The sequence below is a fragment of the Mauremys mutica genome, chromosome 1 (assembly GCF_020497125.1).
Source record: "Mauremys mutica isolate MM-2020 ecotype Southern chromosome 1, ASM2049712v1, whole genome shotgun sequence".
NCBI classification, from domain to species: Eukaryota; Metazoa; Chordata; order Testudines; family Geoemydidae; genus Mauremys; species Mauremys mutica.
Window position 1 is genome coordinate 124,067,510 of NC_059072.1, and position 22,487 is coordinate 124,089,996.

At 43.2% G+C, this 22,487-nt stretch overlaps 1 protein-coding gene across 1 annotated transcript in view; it reads right to left on the reverse strand.

Annotated features, from left to right (window-relative positions):
* A4GALT (alpha 1,4-galactosyltransferase (P blood group)) overlaps positions 1-22,487 on the reverse strand; it is a 91,654-nt gene that overhangs the window by 8,868 nt on the left and 60,299 nt on the right. The gene's annotated exons all lie outside the window — the stretch shown is intronic.

Genomic DNA, 22,487 nt, shown 5'->3' on the forward strand with positions numbered 1-22,487 from the left:
CCCGCCGCAGTCATGCCTGCGGCAGGTCCGCTCCTCCCGGGCTCCGGTTGACCTGCCGCAGGCATGCCTGCGGGAGCTCAGCCGGAGCCAAATGCCGCCCCCCAGGGAAAGGGCCGCCCCACGCGCCTGCTTGGCGCGCTGGGGTCTAGAGCCGGCCCTGGCTATGTGGAGATGGCAGGTAAACATATGAAAGACTGCATGCTGTTAATCACGCCTCAGGAGCTTGCACAGGGTTATGCTATCATGGCCCATAGCCTGTCTCCCAACCAGGAATGCACTGATTATTAAAATGGAAACCCGAGAGCAGAAATATGCTTTGCTAAGCCTTTGTTGGCAAGGACAGTGGGGGAGGAGGGTTCTTGACAACATTATTGAGTTAAATAACAGACAAAGGGTCTTATTTAATTCTTGGTGACTATGGACACTAAGCGGGTATCACCCGCTTGATCAACACACCCTTACACAAAAGAGTCTTTCTTAGATGTGATCCCATCAGACGGGATCCCACATGGTAACGCGCTTCTGAGCTCACAAGGCTTAGTGATCAACACACACCTACATGGACACTGGCTTGTTGAATACTTGACAGAGCACAGCCATCGAGGGGCTCTTGACTCACATACACACTGCCCAGATAGTGTTTTCTCCCTAAGAAATATCATGAGATTTTTAAGAAAAGCTGCCTGCAATATCATGCTTCCACAATTCCAAGATGGAAATGTTGCCTGTGGGGACCATTGGGTAGTTTGTTTAAGAGATTATCTTTTGAACACTCTTTAACATTCCATTCTAAACCTTCAGCACAAAATTGACCTGAATGTGCAGCATTTTAAAAAAATAAGAAAAAGAATTTCTCCTGTCCAGACCCATTCAAAACATATTTCACCATCTCCTCTGGCAGTCAATTTCCTAATGAGGTTTCTCAATAACTCCATACTGTACACCACCATCGCATAAAGCAATTGTTCTCTGTTGGTTTTTTTTTGTTCTCCCTGAGGGGATCAAAATAATCACACGTAGACTGTCAACATTTTAAATTGATAGAAAGTTTATTTAAAGCAAAGCTCTATTAGCAAAAAAAAAAATCACATTTAAAAAATGTAGTCCTACTAAGCCAAGGAGGACTGTTAAAGAATTATTGCTTTTCATGGAAAAAAATTTCCAAAAAATTTACTTGCTGAGTTTTCACTGTAATAAGATGAAAAAGCTGCTTCCTTTTTTTCTTGATTGCAATATGGTGAATTTTAACAAATTATATTTTCATTAAATCAAAAAGGTTTTATACTAATTGTGGTAGCAAGTTTTTCATTTGTTTGACACCTAACATCATATGTTTCTATGAAAGTTTCAAGTAAAGTCCTGGTTCTTTTTTACATTGGCATTTCTGTGAAATTCTTGATTTATGTAACATCATATGTCATTAGTTTCAGGGCAAATCCAGATTCAAATATCTTTTTATGGGTGGCTGTAAAATATATTCAAAAGGAACTTACATCAATTCACACCAGCTAAGGATTCTATTATTCATAAAATAAACAGTAATTTGCATTTTAATAATGGGTACATTTTAAACAACCTGTAGGAATGCTTGTGTTCTATCGCTTTTAGCTTCGGTTGTATAGTGTGGTGTCGTACAAGAGAGCTTGAAATGTTCTTCTTGCACATTAACCTCTCCCTCTAATGTCAAACTGAAAATCTAAAGTGAGATACAAATGCATCCTCTATTTATTTTCAAATACAAAGAGATTAAAAAGTAGCCTCTGTTTATATTCCGCTCAGCTGCTATTTGTTTCAGCAGAATAAGAAAGGGTAAAACAGAGTGAAAAAAGCCAAACGAGATGATTAGTCAATGTAGCTGTTGGGGGGGGGGGTACTTCCTCAGCTGGCATAGTATTAATGCTCCATGTAAGAGAAACATTCCAATAAAATGAAATTTGAGTCAGCAGCTCCAGGCCTCTGCTCGCAACTCTTGGCTGCTTACTAAAAGCAAATTAAAATAATCTCTGAAAAAAAATGATAAAGTGTCGTTTCAACATTTTCAAATGATTTTTCATTTGGTTCGTCTTTTCTTTTAGAATTTTACTGCGATTTAAATTTAAAAAAAGAATTGAGTCATCAAGTCATAGAATTTAAGGCCAGAAAGGACCCCCAGTTCCTCTAGGCTGACCTGTATAACACAGGCCACCAACACCACTAAACCCAACAACATCTATGCTAAACTCAACAACCAAAATTAGACCAAGGTATTATAGCCCACGGGAGACTGCACTAGTATGTGCCATAGGTACAGAATAGGAAGGTGCACCAGTGCTCAAGGCCTCTGCAGTGGCAGGGAAATGATTAAATGAGATAGACACAGATAATCCTGATAAGCACCCCAGACTCCACACTGCAGGAAAAGGCAAAGAGGGTAAAACAAAACAAATATTTTGTTTTGGGCCAAAAAAAATGTTGCATTTGATCCAAAATAATTTTTTTTGAGTATTGACTCCCCTCCAAAAAAATTTAAAATCAGCCCAAAACAATTTTTAAAATTTGTTCAGTTCAGCCATTGAATCAAAAAAATCAGTCATTCGTTCATACAGCTCTACTCAGCAAGCACCTGCCTTTAACAGAGTTAATACTCTGCAACCTGGCACAGTTCCTGTTCTTTTTTTTTTTTCCTTCTGTCATCAAGCTGTTTTCTTTACTAGACACATGCTGCAGTTTCCTTCCCATGGAAGAACTCTTCTCTCAGAAACGGGCTCATCTCTGCAGGGATCAGAACTCATCTCAGTGCAGTCTCACTCTGAGCATGCTGACACAAGAAAAATGTTCTATTTGCAGGTCTGGGAGATGTTACGTGTCCCTGCCTTTACTCTACCTCTCTGTGTTGCTCACTCTGCATTCCTTCTCCCTTCTGGACCGTCACGGGTAAAAATCTAAATCTCTTAATTACACTGTGTTCAGTACACTCTGCCAAGGCAAAAACACTCTGTAAAAACAAACCTATGAATCACTCAGTGTCATTACCTCAGTTTTGTTTTGCTGTTCGATCCATCTTTGCTCTGAGAAAAGCAGTCATATCTTTTTTATTTTTATTTGTTTTTTGTTTGGCAATGTACTGCAATGTCAGTTTTGGTTAGTAACTCCGTACAGCGCACTAATGCTGATGCCCAGTCTGGGAGACCGAGCTGGGACAGTGCCAGCCAGGATTGGGGAACAAAAACATGCCAGTCTAGCAACAGCTTTGACACCAGCAGAAAGGGCCATCGACTGTGGGGCAGAAGTTCCAATGCAAGATGTGGGAGCCACGACTTTGAAGGAGGCACAGCTGAAGCTCTGGAAGGAAAAAAGCCTGTTACATCTTCCAGGAAAGGCATATGACAGACCCAGGCATATGACAATACAGAGAAGCCTGGCCTGACTTGCAAGGCTACTGGTTAGGCACCCACGGGCAGAGGAGAGCATGAGCCATTACAATCAACTAATAGACCTGAGGGGATTCCAGAGGCTTTACATAGCAGCAAGAATGTGGGGCATTTTAGGGATAGAGACGCTTACCCACAGGGTCCAAAGTCAATACTACTGGCCTGGATAGTACAAGGCTTGTTATTCCAGTGTGGCCCATGAGACAATCCTTACTTTAACCGAAGCACCTAAGGTTGCCGCCCAGAAGGGCAGCCTTCTAAAGAGGATAGCCATGGATATTCTGGGACATCTAGTTATCACAGAGAGGCAGTCAATACGTCTACTATAGCAGACTCCTTCTTCAAGTGGGCAGGGGCTCAGCCACTGCCTGACCAAAAAGCACAGATATTTGCCACGGTACTTGTTGAGCAGTTTGTCTGCTAGTACTGCAGACGTTTCTCCTTGCCACTGACCAAGAGTGAAACGTTGAGTCACGGTTGTACCAAGAGGTGTGTGACCTGCTCGGGATAAACAATATCCACACCCCATCTTACCACCCACAGTCTGATGGGCTGGCAGAGCACCTAAACCATACACTGACAGCTACATTGTCATTCTTTGTAGACATAGAATCATAGATTATTAGGGTTGGAAGGGACCTCAGGAGATCATCTAGTCCAACCCCCTGCTCAAAACAGGACATCAACCAACAGAAAGGGGACAGCTTGCTTCCCTACATCATCATGGCCTATAGGACTAGCATGCAGTCACCCATGGGATACACATCACATATGGGGATGTTTGGGCATGTGGCTGGCCTCTTGGTAGAAGTTCTGGATGGGGCAGATGTGATGGAAAGGTATGCTAATCTCGGAGGGTACCTAACACAGTTGGAATGCATCCTCAGCACTGTCAGCCAATCAGTAAAGCATTACCAGAGTAAGGCCACCCAGAGACAAAAGAAATACTATGATTTAAGGGTGTTTGCCCAAATATTCCAGGGGGTGATCAGGTCTGTCTCAGGGAGCACTGAAGGAAGAGGGGGTTGAGGGCTAACTTGCAACAGAAGTACAAGGGCCCGTACAGGGTGGCCAGCTGCGTGTCAGCACTAACTCCTGTCCTTATCATGTAAATCCTCAGAATAATATATAGTCCACTGTGTTGTATTTTATGGAGCTGTAGGGAGAGCTTGGGGGAGGAGCCTTTGTCATCCCTGGAGGCAACAGAATCTATAGAAATTTACGTCTCTATTAGCTAACTGCTTTACATCAAAGAGAAACAGGCAGAGTTCAGTGAGATGAGGGTTTGTAGGCTCTTAACTGACTCTGCTGGGCTCACGAAGAGAAGTTAGTGCCCAACAGAGTGACACCCTTTTAGAAATCCTGTGAAATTGATAGTTGATATGCTGGGCCTAATACCTGGACCACTTTGGATGCAGACTATATATTTTGTGTCTCACCAGAAACTGAGGGGACCTGTCAACAATTATCCAAATGATTGGAATGTTTCCAGCTCTGAGGAATCTCATAGGCTTGTTTCCTGATGAGAAAAGAACAGAGGGCTGCTGCAGTGAATTCCAGTGCTGAAGAATCCCAGTGACATACCCTATTTTTAAGCCCCACTGCAGAGACTAAGGCAATGTCTACATTACCATTTATGTCAGCAAAAAATGGGAACTGTTTGATCCAGGTCACAGCAAAATAGGGTGACCAGACAGCAAGTGTGAAAAATCGGGACAGGGGGTGGGGGGTAATAGGAGCCTATATAAGAAAAAGACCCAAAAATCGGGACTGTCCCTATAAAATCAGGACCTCTGGTCACCCTACAGCAAAAGAGTTTTGCAGCAAGTGCGAAGAAGATATAAAAGGGAGACAATGACATCATGATGGTACCTCACTCTCCCTGCTACAACACACCTGGAAACACCTGAGGGGCAAGGACTGAACTGTGGGAAGTGATGGTCCCAGGCTAGAAGGATTTTTAGCCTGTGTATGGAAACCTAGGCAAGCCAAGGCAACTTGTACCTTGAGTCTGTCAGCCTGTTTATCACTCAGGGTAAGAATTTGCTAATTTATATCCTACCTGTCGAGTGTGTTAGACTCAGTTTGCTGTTTTTGTTTATTTACTCAGATAATCTGCTTTGATCTGTTGGCTAGCACTTAAAATCTATCTTTTGTACTTAATAAACTTGTTTTTGTTTTAAACCCAGTTTGTGTAATTCATAACCGTGGGGGTGGGGGTAGGGGAACTGTGCATATCTCTCTCCACAATGAGGGAGAGGGCAAATTTCAAGTAGCTTATGCTGTACAGTTCTCCGAGCAGTGCAAGACAATACAATTTTGGGTTTACTCTCCAGAAGAGGAGTGCACTTGAGTGCTGGGCAATTCCTTAGCTGAAGCCTTCCCATGAAGTAGTGATTTCAGTGGCTGTGTTTTTCTGCAGCTGGATGTGTCCCTACCTGTGTGTGTGTGCTAGAGGAGGCGTGAAGGCCTGGCTTAGCAGGACAGCATGAGGGAGCCCAGGTTGGTGGAACAGCCGGGCTCAGTGGTACCCCAGTACATCGGGTGGCACCCCGGAAGATGGGAGAGCAGCCTGGCACAAGATGTATCTGCGAAATTCTTGATTTAAGTCATGTTGAAGCATTGCTCACTACAGAAAAAAGGCACATTCAGTTCATCTCTGTCTTTCATAAAATTTACTGTCACAGGTTGGATCACAGAGACCCCCCCTTGGGAACTGCCACCTGATGTGCTGAGACTACCTCTAATCCTGTTTTCCGTGGCAGCTTGGGTCTTTATAACCCTGTCTCGTTTGAGTCAGACACGCTAGCCTGCTACAAACACAGATCCAGGTCTGAACCACATCCCCTAAAAGCTACAGGCTTAACTGAAAACAGCTTATGAAGTGCTCCTGCCTCCAACACTCAGGTACCCAACTCCCACTGGGGTCCAAACCCAAAATAAATCCGTTTTACCCTGTATAAAGCTTATACAGGGTAAACTCATGACTTGTTCGCCATCTATAACACTGATAGAGAGAGATATGCACAGCTGTTTGCCCCCCCTCCAGGTATTAATACATACTTTGGGTTACTTAATAAGTAAAAAGTGATTTTATTAAATACAAAAAGTAGGATTTAAGTGGTGCCAATAATAACAGACGGAACAAAGTGAATTACCAAGCAAAATAAAATAAAACACGCAAATCTAAGCCTAATACAGTAAGAAAGTGATTACAGATAAAAATCTCACCCTCAGAGATGTTTCAATAAGCTTCTTTCACAGACTGGATGCCTTCCTAGTCTGGGCCCAATTCTTTCCCCTGGTACTGTCCTGGTTACGGCTCAGGTGGTAGCTAAGGGATTTCTCATGACTGCAGCCCCTTTGTTCTGTTCCACCCCCTTATATATCTTTTGCACAAGGCGGGAATCCTGTGTCCCTCTCTGGGCTCCCACCCCTCCTTCTAAATAGAAAAGCACCAGGTTAAAAATGGATCCCAGTTCAGGTGACATGATCACATGTCACTGTAAGCCTTCAAGCCTTCATTCCTCCCAGCCTGACTCACAGGAAGGCTTGTAAATAAACAGCTCCATCCACAGTCAATTGTTCTAGTTGATAGGAGCCATCAAGATTCTAAACCACCATTAATGGCCCACACTTTGCATAATTACAATAGGACCTCAGTGTTATATTTCATATTTCTAGTTTCAGATACAAGAGTGATACATTTATACAAATAGGATGACCACACTCCATAGATTATAGGCTTTGTAAAAGAGACCTTTTGTAGGAAGCATATTCCAGTTACATTATATTTACACTCATTAGCATATTTTCATAAAAATCATATAGAGTGCAACATCACACTTACTTGCCGTATTTTCATTGTAACAGACAAAGGCAGGCACAGACCAACCCCTAGATACTCAGAGCATTCCCTGCAGTGTCAAGCCCCTTATTCTTTACCATTTTTTTCAAATAATCCACCATTTTATCCACATATTCTCCATGACTGAACTTATCAACCTTTCTGAAGTTCCTGAATTTGAGGTAATATGCCTCTGGTGTAATTAGAAACCTTTATTAACAGAGAAATATCTTTGGGGGGAGCAGGCCTGGTAACTCTCCTGCATCTCATCTTAACTGTTTGCTGAAGCACAGGTCATAGCGCTGTCATTTCAGGACTGGTTTGAAAACCATTACGCACAGTTAAAGACTAACTTGTTATGCTGAAACCTGACATATGGTCCCATTTTTGGATGTCAGTGAAAGGATCTAGTCAGAACTGTTGTGTAACTGAGACAATATCACAGCAGTGAGAAATCTCAGCATATGGAGGTCATCATTACCAACTGGCATAACTGCACATAAAGTCTACTTTAGATTTATTTCCTTCCTCTGTTGTCACAGAAATAGATACAGATTCCTATTGATAAAAGTTCAGCTAGAAAAGAAAGAAAGAAAGAAAGAAAATTAACTCGGGGATATTCTTGCATCATAAATTAGCAATATACAGACGCTCCCCAACTTACGCAAGCATTCCGTTCTGGAAGCATTGCGTAAGTCAAATTTTGTGTAAGTCAGGAACGTATACCTGACAATTACACATACCCACAAAAAAAAAGCTTACGGAACTTTTTCCATAAGTGCGGATTTGCGTAAGTTGGGTTTGCATAACCTGGGGAGCGTCTGTACTTTGTAAATGCTTCTCAATCGGTATTTCTCAGGAATAGCAGTGCCTTCTTGTGGCTATTTAATCATTATTCCCATCATTTTTTCCAGGTTAAAGGATGTACTAAGATAGGCCTCTGTACAGCATTCCTTCAAAACAGAATGATGCAATGTTGGAGTAATACTCCTCTAACCCCACTTGTAGAAGAGAGATAAGAAAGTGTTAGAGAAAGCTCCAGAACAGGGCTGAACATCTAAAAGATTGTGGTCCCCAAATCACAGGCCATGGAATCCTATAATACAGGCTCTTCCTGAATTTGATGCGTTGCAATTTTTTTTACTATGGGGAGACTAAAGTAAATTTCTCTAAGCCTTGTTCAAAACTATTCATAAACATTTAGCTTTAAATTAATCTACAATTATAAGCAAATATAGTATTGGTATTGTGGGTCTTCATTTGTGGTTTTTTGAGTAAGATTTGGGAGAAGATTGTGGTGTGACAACTCTCAACGCATCTGCTTTCTTTGAGTCTTGTCAATTTGGGTCTAGATCTGGCTGTGGAACAGAAACTACATTGTTCACATTGGTTGATGATGTCCTCCTGGCAATGGATGATGATCGAGTGTTTATGCTGGTATCAGATAGATCAGCTACCATTAATAATGTTTATCGGGAGGGGTTGTTGACTTGCCAGACACTCTGGTGGGAGTAGAAAGGGTTGCTTTTCAGGGCTTCATTCTTTTCCCTCAGCAAGATCTCAGTAGATCATCGTTCCTCTTCTGTAAGGGCTATCAAGTGTGGCATGTCACAAGATTCCGTTCTGTCACCACTCCTTTTCAATGTGTACGTGGGGTTGTTAGGAGAGTTAATAAAGTGGCATGGAGTGTGGTAGGACACCCAACTGTATGCCCCTGTCCTGTCCAATTCAGATAATGTAGTTCAGCTATTCAGTGCTTACTTGAGATTGAAGGAAAGCGTGCTGGTTGAAGCTCATCCCAGATAAGACTGAGGTGTTGATGAGAGCAGTGAAGGAGGCAGCAGAAGGAATGCATCCATTCAGCTGCTGCTAGATGTTTATATAACAGCAGTAACCCAAATCAGCTTTTTACCATCTGTGCCTCTTTAGGAAGTTGAAACCTTTCCTTTCAAATGGGGCACTGGCACAGATATTTATGCCTTTATGCCCTCAAGACAATTACATCAGAGACAGAAGCTGGTGCAGAATGCGGCAGCTCACTTACCAACCATTTCATTGAGAGTACATGAAACCAGTGCTCCAGGATCTGCACTGGCTGTGTATTGGTCTGCTGGTGGTGATTAAGGGGTTGGTCATGACCTTTAAAGCCCTAAGTGACCTGGGACCTGCCTACCAGAGAGAATGCCTCTCTTCCCACGCCATACTGCCCCAGCTGTGGCCAGCAGCTGCCCTCCAGTTGGATTCCTCTTGATAAAAAAAAGGGGGGTGAGGCTACCAGCTGAGTATCTCAGAGAGGAGTCTCTGTCTCTGGAACTTCCCCCTTGGGTTAAAATAGCCCCAACTTGATGCCCTTTTATGCCTGCTGAAAAGGACACTTACTTGACAGGGCTTTTGAGGAATATTAAGGGGATGTTCCTGGAGGAGGGGCTGTGGGAAGGGTGGTGCTGAAGGGGCTGTTTTGTTGCTTTGATTATTAGTGGAGTTAATTCGTTGTTTGTATATAACTATTATTTGCTGCTGGGTCATCATTTGTGACTGTAACCTTCATTAATTGGCAGGGCACCAAGAACTTTTTTATGAGCATTTAAAAATTGTTGTTAAAGGTACAAGTTGTCAGTGCAGCCCTCAGTACCATCAGGCGTTGACCCCTTTGATCTAAGAGGACCAAATATTTTCCCCTACCTGCATTAGCTCTGTGGAATGAAGCTAAAATAAAGGTATGGCTCTGAAGTAACTCCATTCATACTGTATGGCATGAACTACTGAAGTCTTTGTAGTTACGCTGTAGGGCACAGAACCATTCAGACAACACCTAGCCTAAGCATTAAAAAGTGTTTGTTCATGATTCTCTTACTGTATTTTTCTAGCACAGGCTCTATTACTTTAAGTAACAACTTAGTAAAAGCTTAACACTGGGGGCGGTGGTAGGCAGCCTCAATAGAGAAAGACAATTTCCAACTGTGCCTACCAACTTCAGACACCTCAAAAACAATAGCAATAGCATCCAGAATTTTAGCTCTCGCTGTAACTGTGGATGATTTAACCAGTGATGGGCAAATTTTTCTTGTCTCATTCTATACTCACTTCAATATCATGGGTTCAAAAACTCAGCTCTGACTCAAATGAGACTAGGTTTACATCCCACTTAGGAAACACTGAAAAGAGAGCAGAAATGAGGGAGAGCAAAAGTCTAACGGAACAAACAGTATGGAGCCAGATCTTCAGCCCAGCCTAAACCCTTCACCAGTACAAAGAGGCTTTAAGGCTGCCCTAACACGGCAATTAGGAATTCCTCTGTTACAGAGGAATCTGCTGGCAATGTAACACCAACTACATATAAGGACATTCTGGGGTGGACTGGAGTGCAGCCAGAGCATGCTGTGTTCCAGCAATCTTGGGTCAGCAGAATGGTCCCTATGGGACTGTTCTGTGCGATGGAAATTAGAACAGCCCAGTGGTTATTCTAACTTGTGTCAGAGATAAGTTTGGCCCCAGGCTCATGGGAGATGGTCAGGTGACTTAGAGCCGCATTTACAGTCAGTGCACCTGAGGCTAGAACTCACGGTATAGATACGTGTACAGCACCAGTACGTGCCAGACTTGCTTTTGGAGGTTATTCTATCACTTATACATATTGTGAGTTTCAGTGTTTAAAGTAGGGGGTGGGGAAATAGTGAGGGGGAAGCTCTGGTAACACAATCTGGGAGCAGCTGCTTTGGTAAAACAGTACGTAAGGTGAGAACCTCAGCAACCTGGCTCCACTTCCCCCGCATCTCTGACCCCTCACTGATCCAGCTCCTTTTTAAATATTTTTTTAAACCAGGACTGAGCTCTCTTGCGATGCCCTGTCACACACACACGTGAAGCACTGAGAAAGTAGCTTTAAAGATAATGTCATATTCCTTATTCTAATAAAGTTCCATGTTCAGCATTAGAGTAAAGCTCTTTCAGTGACTTTACCATAGTCACATGACAGTGAGCTCTTTTGGCTGAATGAGTCTCTGAAGTGGAAGATTCTGTGCCTGAAATCCAGCAACGCACTGGTTGCTTAGAGAGAACCAACAAATTAAGTCATTAAATCAGTGGACTCAGAATAAATAGTGTTATATCTATCAAAATAATGTCATTATACTTTCTGGTGAGTTGGATTATCACAGCCAATGCTGCTCCCTCACTATTTTCCAGACTACCTTAGGATTATTCTGAGCTATCACAGATGACCCGCTGCAAATTCCTGGAGTCCATTCAGGATGAATGTACATTGGATCAGGGCTGGCTCTATTGTTTTTGCTGCCCCAAGCAGCATGCCGAATTGCCCTTGCGGATGGTGGGGGCAGTCCGTGTGTCGTTAGGGCGGCATGCACGTTTCCGCGGTGGCGGCAATTCGGCGGCAGCTTCTGTCTTCAGCCAGAAGACAGAAGCTGTGCTGCCGCGGACAGCTGAACATAGAAGGTACCGCCGAATTGCCGCCACCGTGGAAATGCGCATGCCGCCCTAATGGCACAAAGACTGTCCCCACTGTCCGCGGCGGCAATTCAGCGCACTGCTTGGGGGCAAAAACACATGGACTGCCGCCCCTTGCAGATTGCTGCCCCAAGCACCTGCTTCGAATGCTGGTGCCTGGAGCCGGCCCTGCCTTGGATGCATTAACATCTTCCTCCATTTTGCAAGTACAGCACAATATAGGAAACAAATGCTATTTGGCCTCCCTGAACTGGTGGATCTTGGTTTTTACATTAAGATGAACTGTTCATGCGGGAATGTCTACTTTTTTCTCTGTATCACCTTTTACTAAATTGTCTTATGTGTCTCTGCATTCAGGTTCCCCTTATTAAAGTTCCACTCCCACAGGCCCTGCCTGCTCATTGCTTCACAGGGTGGGATAATCCTTGGTGGCCAATAGAGCCATACTTGCTTTCTAGCTTCAGAATGTAATGCGTTCACCTCAATGTTTTTCTCTGTGTGAAAGGTATGCTAAGTTTCATTTTATTTGCAGAGTGTGGCAAACATTCCTTCTCTGCATGGGGACTATTGCAGGCTGCTGGCTACATCCTGCGTGGAGGAGATTGTTTCTGTACAGTTGGTGCACATGTGGTACAACTGGAGCCATTGTGCACCCCCAGAAAAGTATGTCTTTTCCTTTGTATCTCTGTCTTTATTCTGTACCTAACACACTCCTTTTAATTCTACACTACTCTGTATAGCTTGTTTGTGGGCCTTCTGCTGCTTTGTGAATGGTGTGACCGTCTGCTTTTGAAATACATTGTATGTTGAATTTCAACCTACATGTACACCAGGCTTGGGGTTTTCACATTAAACAAGAATAAGCCTCCTTTGTTGTTTTGGTCTCTATTCAGTACAGGACTGTTCTCCTAATCAAAGTCTACTGCAAGCTTGTGATTCATATAGATGTCTACTTTCAGCTGGGAGAACTGGTGCTCCTGATAGGCTTCTTTCCCTCCCCATCTCTTGAACCTGCTCAGTGCTTAACTTTAGCATAACAATATTTTACACCAAGCCATACACCTATTTATATATTCATATTAAGTGATCACCAATGAATAGAACTCGCTCAAGTTTGCCATGTTGGCATTCCCATTCACCATTCTGGATTACTGGGACTGAGCTAAAAATGCTTCCAACGGACAACACTGGTCTGTTTCCATCTCTAAGCGGCATGTAGATCTAATTAATAAATGTCAGAGATATTAAAACCAGAAGGCACTATTGTGATCATCTAGTCTGGCCTCTTGCCTAGCACAGGTCATAGAACTTCACCTAGCATTTCTGCATTAAGCCCAAAATTATGTTTGAGCCCTAGCATAGTTTTTGAAAAGATATCCAGCCTTGATATAAAGAATCTACCATCTCTCAAGGTAAATGCTGCAATTTTTTTATATTGGAACTATCTTTCTAGTCTCAGTTAGTCTAGAATCTTAATTTTTTTGAGGCCAGAAGGAACTATTAGGTCATCTAGTTCAGTGGTTCTCAAAGCCGGTCCCCCGCTTGTTCAGGGAAAGCCCCTGGCAGGCCAGGCTGGTTTGTTTACTTGCTGTGTCCGCAGGTTCAGCTGATCGCGGCTCCCACTGGCCGTGGTTCGCTGCTCCAGGCCAATGGGGGCTGCGGGAAGGGCGGCCAGCACATCCCTCAGCCTGCGCCGCTTCCCACAGCCCCCATTGGCCTGGAGTGGCAAACTGCGGTCAGTGGGAGCCAGGATTGGCCAAACCTGTGGACGCGACAGGTAAACAAACCTGCCCAGCCCACCAGGGGCTTTCCCTGGACAAGCGGTGGAGCGGCTTTGAGAACCACTGATCTAGTCAGACTTCCAGTTTAACTCAGGCCACAGAACTTCATCCAGTTACTCCATCCTGAGCCCAATAACTTTTCTCAAAACATTTCTAGTTAACTTAAGCATGTCTAGTTTCAACATCAAACCAGTAATCACTGGACCTTGTTATCCCTTTTTCTGCTAGATTAAGGAGGCATCTACTATCAGAAGTGTCTTCCCCATATTAGTATTTGGGGACTGTGATTAAGTCACCTTTTAACCTCTCTTGAATAAACCAAGTAGATTTATTTTATTAAGTCTCTCATTATAAGGCATCCTTCTAGACCTCAGATCATTCTTCTAGCTTTTTTTCGGAACCTTTTCCAGTTTTTCAACACCTTAACTGAAGTGTGAACACCAGAACTGGACACACTATTCCAGTAATAGTTTCATTAATGCCGTATACATAGGAAATACCTCTTTCTGCTCCTACTTGATATATCCCTTCCTTATACCTCATCTTGGCCCTCTCAGTTACAACATCTCACTGGGAGCTCATTATAACTTTAATTATATTCTCTCAGAGAATTTAGCTTCCAGTAACCAGTAACACTCTAAGGAACACAGCTAACCCTATCATGGCCACTTTACTACAATCTTGATGCTTTTCTCTGTGTGCAGGGTATGCTAAACTTCACTTTATTTGCAGAGTGTGGACAACTTCTTTTCTTTGCATGAGGACTATAGCAGGCTTCAGGCTGCATCCTGCATGGATGAGACAGTTTTGTACAGTTCTTGCCCATGTGGCATGACACATTCCATTGTGCACCCGGAAAATATTTATTTTCCTTTGTTTTCATGCTGTGCTCCTTTGACTTTTATTTCTGTATAGCTGATCTGTTAGCCTTCCCCTGCTGCTTCATGAAGGGTGTGGTTGGGTGCCTTTGGCATGCATTGTGCATTGGATTTCAGCTTATCTGTGCGGCATGGCAGGTGTGGGGTTTTTACATTAAACAAGATTAAGCCTCCTGTTTTGTTTTCATCCATATCTGGCACAGGAGTGCTCTACAATTCAACGTCTGCCACAAGCTTCTGACTGATACTCAGATTTCCACTTTCTGATGGGAGATTTCTACTCCCAGCTAGCTGACAAACCAGAATCACCTGCTGTCCATGGGGAAGTGGTGCAGGTTTGTGCTGGTATGAATTGCACACAAAACATTACTCGATCTGGAACCCAGAACAAACCCCTTCATAGAATGATGGACTCATGATTTTTGGATCTTCATGCACAATGTAGAGTTGCTGTTTGGAACATACTCACCCTAAAAACTATTGGTGCTCCGCCCTTCTTGCCATGTGAATTGAACCAATACAACATTTCCATGGCAGGACTATGCAAAACCCATTGGAGCAGTGCTGGTGAAATGATTATTAACGGCTCTCATTATCTATGGCGAAGCTCCAATGGTGGAGGGGGCAGCTGTGTCAGCTTCGGTAGTGTTGTCTTGGCCTTGTCAAGGAAAGCTTGTAAAGCCCTCATAGACAATACATGAGCCATGTGTGATGTCATCACCAGAGTATCCACTCATGACATTACCTTTGTGCTATGCAATGCCAACATCACACTGGGAGCTGATGTTAGAACAAGTTGGCCAGAAAGCATCGGGCATTTCTTTTTGGAAGCAACCATAAGCAATTATTGTAAGTGATTCATAGATTCATAGATTCTAGGACTGGAAAGACCTCGAGAGGTCATCGAGTCCAGTCCCCTGCCCTCATGGCAGGACCAAATGCTGTCTAGACCATCCCGGATAGACATTTATCTAACCTACTCTTAAATATCTCCAGAGATGGAGATTCCACAACCTACTTAGGCAATTGTTTCCAGTGTTTAACCACCCTGACAGTTAGGAACTTTTTCCTAATGTCCAACCTAAACTTCCCTTGCTGCAGTTTAAGCCCATTGCTTCTTGTTCTATCCTTAGAGGCTAAGGTGAACAAGTTTTCTCCCGCCTCTTGATGACACCCTTTTAGATACCTGAAAACTGCTATCATGTCCCCTCTCAGTCTTCTCTTTTCCAAACTAAACAAACCCAATTCTTTCAGCCTTCCTTCATAGGTCATGTTCTCTAGACCTGTAATCGTTCTTGTTGCTCTTCTCTGGACCCTCTCCAGTTTCTCCACATCTTTCTTGAAATGTGGTGCCCAGAACTGGATACAATACTCCAGTTGAGGCCTAACCAGCGCAGAGTAGAGCGGAAGAATGACTTCTCGTGTCTTGCTCACAACACACCTGTTAAAGCATCCCAGAATCACGTTTGCTTTTTTTTCAACAGCATCACACTGTTGACTCATATTTAGCTTGTGGTCCACTATAACCCCTAGATCCCTTTCTGCCGTACTCCTTCCTAGACAGTCTCTTCCCATTTTGTATGTGTGAAACTGATTTTTCCTTCCTAAGTGGAGCACTTTGCATTTGTCTTTGTTAAACTTCATCCTGTTTACCTCAGACCATTTCTCCAATTTGTCCAGATCATTTTGAATTATGACCCTGTCCTCCAAAGCAGTTGCAATCCCTCCCAGTTTGGTATCATCTGCAAACTTAATAAGCGTACTTTCTATGCCAATATCTAAGTCGTTGATGAAGATATTGAACAGAGCCAGTTCCAAAACAGACCCCTGCGGAACCCCGCTTGTTATACCTTTCCAGCAGGATTGGGAACCATTAATAACTACTCTCTGAGTACGGTTGTCCAGCCAGTTATGCACCCACCTTATAGTAGCCCAATCTAAATTGTATTTGCCTAGTTTATTGATAAGAATATCATGCGAGACCGTATCAAATGATGTACTAAAGTCTAGGTATACCACATCCACCGCTTCTCTCTTATCCACAAGATTCATTATCCTATCAAAGAAAGCTATCAGATTGGTTTGACACGATTTGTTCTTTACAAGTCCATGCTGGCTATTCCCTATCACCTTACCACCTTCCAAATGTTTGCAGATGATTTCCTTAATTACTTGCTCCATTATCTTCCCTGGCACAGAAGTTAAAGTAACTGGTCTGTAGTTTCTTGGGTTGTTTTTATTTCCTTTTTTATAGATGGGCACTATATTTGCCCTTTTCCAGTCTTCTGGAATCTCTCCCATCTCCCATGATTTTCCAAAGATAATAGCTAGAGGCTCAGATACCTCCTCTATTAGCTCCTTGAGTATTCTAGGATGCATTTCATCAGGCCCTGGTGACTTGCAAGCATCTAACTTTTCTAAGTGATTTTTAACATGTTCTTTTTTTATTTTATCTTCTAAACCTACCCCCTTCCCATTAGCATTCACTATGTTAGGCATTCCTTCAGTCTTCTCGGTGAAGCCTGAAACATTAAGTCATTAAGCATGCCCTCAGAGACTAGTTGTCAATATTTCACAGTCAACCCAGAAGGGCATATCAAGTGGGGTCCCAGAAGGGCCTGTCCTTGGTCCAGTTCTGCTCAATAGCTTCTTAAATGATTTGGATAATAGCACAGAGTACACAAATAAAGTTTGGAGATGATACTAAGCTGGGAGGGGCTGAAAGCACGTTGGAGGACAGGATTAGAATTCAAAATGATCTTGACAAACTGGAGAAATGGTCTGAAATAAATAGAATGAAATTCAGTAAGGATAAATGCAAAATACTACACTTAGGAAGAAATAATCAATTGTACAATCAATACAAAAGGGGAAATGACTGCTTAGGAAGGACTACTGCAGAAAAGGATCTGGGGCTTATAGTTGATCACAAACTAAATATGAATCAAGAATGTAACACTGCTGCAAAAAAATGTGAATATCATTCTGGGATGTATCAGTAGAAGCGTACTAAGCAAGACACGAGAAGTAATTCTTCCACTCTTTCTCCACACTAAAGCCACAAATGCAGTATTGTGTCCAGTTCTGGGCACCACATTTCAGGAAAGATGTGGACAAATTGGAGAAAGTCCAGAGGAGTGCAACAAAAATGATTAAAGGCTTAGAAAACATTAATTTTGTAAATGTTCCATGATTTTACAATGGGCCAAGCCCTAAATCCATACACCCCTGAAATTGGAATTGTTAAAATCCAGTTCTGGGCCCTGATCAGAATTTTACGATTGGAGCCCATCTCGCCCTAAAAGGCAATAAGATTACCTTCAAGAAGATGAACGTCTAGAAACATCAGCTAATGCCCAGGTTCAAAGTCCTACATGGAAATAGGAGACAAGCCTGCTGGATTGATTTTCACAGGTGATGTCAGTGAAAGCTGTGCATGTCGAGCACTTCTGAAAATCAGGCCAGGCCTCTTTTGAAATGCTATTTAATAACTTCTGTGGAACTGTATGGAGACTGAGCCAAGAGAAGCATTGCCAGGCAAGCTGTGCTAATATAGGACAGAAATGTAAACTTCTGGATGGAGAGTTACTTCTGCCTAAAGCTGAATGAGCTTAGCCAAGTGTGTCTGTGATAAATGCTCAGCAGAAAGTGGCTACATCTCACTTCTCTCACTCTTTGCTGAACAAATGAACACACTGAATGTTTATCATCCCCAGTATTTTTAATCCCTCGTTGGCGTCTCTTGATGTTCTAGAGCAGTTTGTACTGAAACAACTCAGCCCTGTGGATCTCCATTCACATCGGCAGTATCTCATCCTTAGAGTGCGAATCTGCGATCTCCATCAAGAAAGGGTCGAAGAACATGATATTGCCATTCCCTCCATGAGTAACAGTAATAATTTGAATTTATATAGCTACTTTCTTCTCGGGATTATAACGATATCACTATATAAATGGGGAAAGTTCGGGCATAAAACCAGTTTGGTTATCTAAGGTTATTCAGCCAAATAAAACCAGAGTTGGGAATAGGGCACAGGTCTTCTCACTCTCACTAGACCATGCCTAGGTAACATTTTCAGTGCCAGTAGCCATAGTGGGGATAGCCGACCTTAAGCAGTGGCAGCACTAGTTCTAGAAATTATAGCTCAAGCAGCAATAATAGTAAGACTAGTGTGTTCATTTTGGAGCCACAGTTGCTACTTTTCTGCATGAGGTTCTGGTGCCAGTCGCTAAAGATGATTTTTGACTGTGGAAAAGCAAGGAGCTCAGGGCCCCAGATTCCCACCTGTCCTGCTCTCAATCGCCTCATAAATAAGAGCATTTCTAGAAATTGTTTTACACACATTTGACTGTGTAGCTGGTTTCACTGAGGGCAGTAACTGTAAGCTACTTCCCCTCCTAGCAACAGCACAGAGACTAAAGACAACAAAAGGCTTTACCCTGGGTGTGCAGAAGAGACAATATTGTCTCATTGTAAGAGAGACAGAGTGTAAAGTAGTAACTGCCTTAACCTAAAATGCCTAATCTTTCTGTATCCCAAATTTGTTCTGTAGCTCGCATAGCCCTCATGGAGTCAGCACTAGTTTATTTAGCTCTCACAGACGTCAGAGTTCACATCCTACTCAGTGTCACGGTTTCCCCAAGAGAAAACAGCTTTCCTCCAACCTCACCCTTTTAATGGTCTCTTCTAATGAGGCCCCACCCTTGTTTCCTCATAACAGTCATTGCTGTCATGGCAGATGCCTGCGCTGTTTGTATTTCTCTGGAAGAAAGTTTTAACCATGTTTATGCAAAATACTACCTGGCTATTCGCCTGTGGTTATTATTGTCCAGTGTGCTCCCCATGTGCAGTTAGGGGGTGTATAACCAAAACACTATCCCCCTCTTTTCTGGGTTACAGTGTTCTCCTATCATGGTATAAAGGACAATGGAACCTTGTTTGTTGCCACCAGTGACTGGCAAGTTTGATGGTGTTCCTAGTGTCTGTTCAGGTCTAAGCCCTGCACACTATGCCAAGTCTTATATGGGTTATTCACAAATTTGATTACAAATTGTGTCACTGTGTATGTCTCAAATGGCTCTGATAGAGCATTTCCTGGAATTCTGACCACCAACTTTGCCCCATGCTGACTGGAACCTAATCTTCAGAGGAGTCATCAACCAAGTATCCTGCAGCTGTTTGCTCACTCCTTTTCTATCTGGGGTTTCATTCAGTTTTGATCATACTCATTATCTATGTATGCAGGCACCTTTTCCCCACTCCCAGTAAAGTTAACTGCCTCTCCAGACATAAAAAGTTAATGGTACTTGGTGAGGCCAATATTCTGATGAAATCCACTTTCCCCCTCCCCCTCATCTGCACAAAATTCATATTACACTTGAGTTTGTCCTATTATGCCTCCCTATTTTCTGTTGTGAAACTATTTCCTGCTAGGAAATACTCCTCACTCCCTTTGCTGACCCTAAAATCTGTATTCTCCCGGTATATGACTCCTATGTAGATGGCATAAATCCACCTTGCTCAGCTTTAAGATATTTATATGTAACCCTTCTGCCAGACGGAGCCAGCAGCAACAAGGGCCGGATTCAGTATCTAGGGGTTCCTTTTCAACAATACAACACAAAACCAGCTCGAGCCCCCACCCAGTGACTGGGACAATTACACACCTCCCCTGGGCGCCTCTGCAAGGAAATACTTCCCCTCTCACAAGCACAGAGTCTGAGTGTAGCAAAAACTTTTACTAAAAGGAGGGAATTAACTCAGCATTAATTTGGGTAAACACTGCAACTAGGGTTCATAAACACAAACCATGAGCAAAAGACCCACCCCCAAGTAAGTTGGGCAGCATCCTTTTCCCCTCAGGGTCTTAAGTCCAGCAACCCCAAAATCCCTTTAACGTGCCTGTCCCTTCTTTGCACCCCATGCACAGTTGCTGTCCTTGGCCAGTGCAGCGCCAGAGTCCAGAAGTTCATCCGCAGAGTTCATCTCCCACCCTGTGTGTTTGTGTGTGTGGGGGTGGTGGAGGTAAGGAGGCACCTTACATGCTGTGCTGCTTGGGCACTCGCTCGTCGCCCCCAACGGCTGACTGCTGTGCCTCTCTGCAGGGCTCTTCTCTGGTCTGGCCCTCTCCACCAGCTGCCCTGCTGGCCATGCCAAGATGTCTTCAAGCCCCCCACTTAACACAATGGTTTCAGCTGTTAGTGGGGGAACCTCACTGCTGGAGTACATTGAGTAGTCTCTTGCAATAGAGATACTGTCCCAAAGTAGATCTAATACATAGACATCAATGATTTCAGGTCTTCGGTGTGTAACATGACTCTCAATTAAGTCTAATTTATTTTTATTTTTTTAATACCATGGAGAAAGGAAGGGTCAACTGGTATCTAGAACCCACACCACCTATAGTACAAATATCTATCCTCACTCTCTCTCAACTCATTGGGCTTTGAAACCCATGCCCCATGACTAGCCAGTGCCATTCAATTGAGGATGAGTCCCTCCATTGGGGTATGCCAGGTACAGTTCTGCTGCTCTCAGTTCACACAAGGGTAACAACCCTTTATTACTGCTTCCCCAATAACAAGATGACTGGGGATCCAACACCAGCCACGAGTGATCATTAGGGCAAGCAGTCCCAACATGCTGACACCTAGGAAGGGTGGGTGTGTCCATGCAAACAAGATCAGTTCCTGAAATCTTTTTCCACAGCTCACCACTAAATGTCAGGGGAGCACTCATTCAGACTCTGCTTACATATATAACAGACCGAAGGATACCACAGAGGCATTCTCAGATGTCTGGTTTATATTGTAATTATGCAAGCACTGTTATTATGTGTATTACATTAGTGCTTAAGGCCAACCAAGAATGGGGCCCGAGTGAGTTAGGTGTGGTGCCAATGAAGAGGGGACATTGAAGGGAAGGGTGGTGTGGGGAAAATAATGGGGAGAACATGGTAAGAGGGACAGCTGTGGAGTGAAGGTGAGATTAAGAGAGTGTGACGGAATGGGTGGGAGAGGATTGGAGGAAACAGCCAATCAGCACAGGGCAGAGAAAGTCCAGTCAAAATTATAGAAAGTTCTCTGAATATCCAAAGACCCTTGCTTTGGCTGCTACTTGCTACCATGCAAAAACATGCTCTGAAGTGTCCCTAGCCTCTGTTTGCCAGAAGCCGGAAATGGGTGACAGGATGGATCACTTGGTGATTACTTGTTCTGTTCATTCCCTCTGGGGCACCTGGCATTGGCCACTGACAGAAGGCAGCATCCTGGGCTAGATGGACCTTTGATCTGACCCAATATGGCCATTTTTATGTATTTCTACTGGGTGGAGTCTCTGGTTGGCTCCTTTCTATCCCTTTTCACCAAACTCACACCTGTGTCCTAGTGCTCCCAGAGTGTGAGTGGGATATCCCTCCTGCACAGTAGCTAGAATAAGGAAAGAACAAATTAAAAATTACTTAGCCAAGAAAGATGTCTTCAAGTCAGCAGGATCTGATGAAATACATCCTAGAATAGTCAAAGAGCTGACTAGGGTGATATTTGAGCCATTAGCGATTATCTTTGAAAACTCACAGAAAATGGGAGAGATTGCTGAGGACTGGCAGAGAGAAAATAAATTGCCCATCTATAAAAAGGGGATTAAGTATAACCCGGGGAATACCAACCAGTCATCTTAACTTCAGTACCAGGAAGATAATGGAGCAAATAATTAAGCAATCAATTTGCAAACACCTAAAAGATAATAAGGCAATACGTAACAACAGTCAACATGGATTTATCAAGAACAAATCATGTCAAACCAACCTGATAGCTTTCTTTGCTAGCTTAACAAGCCTTGTGGATGGGAGGGAAGCAGTAGATGTGATATAACATGACTTTAGTAAGGCATTTGATACTGTCTTGCATGTATCTTCTCATAAACAAACTAGGGACATATAGCCTAGATGGAGCTACTATAAGGTGGGTACATAACTGGTTGGAAAATTGTTGCCAGAGAGTAGTTTTCAGTGGTTCACAGTCAAGCTAGAAAGGGATATTGAATGGGGTTCCGCAGGGATCAGTTCTGGGTCCAGTTTTGTTCAATATCTTCATTAATGATTACGAT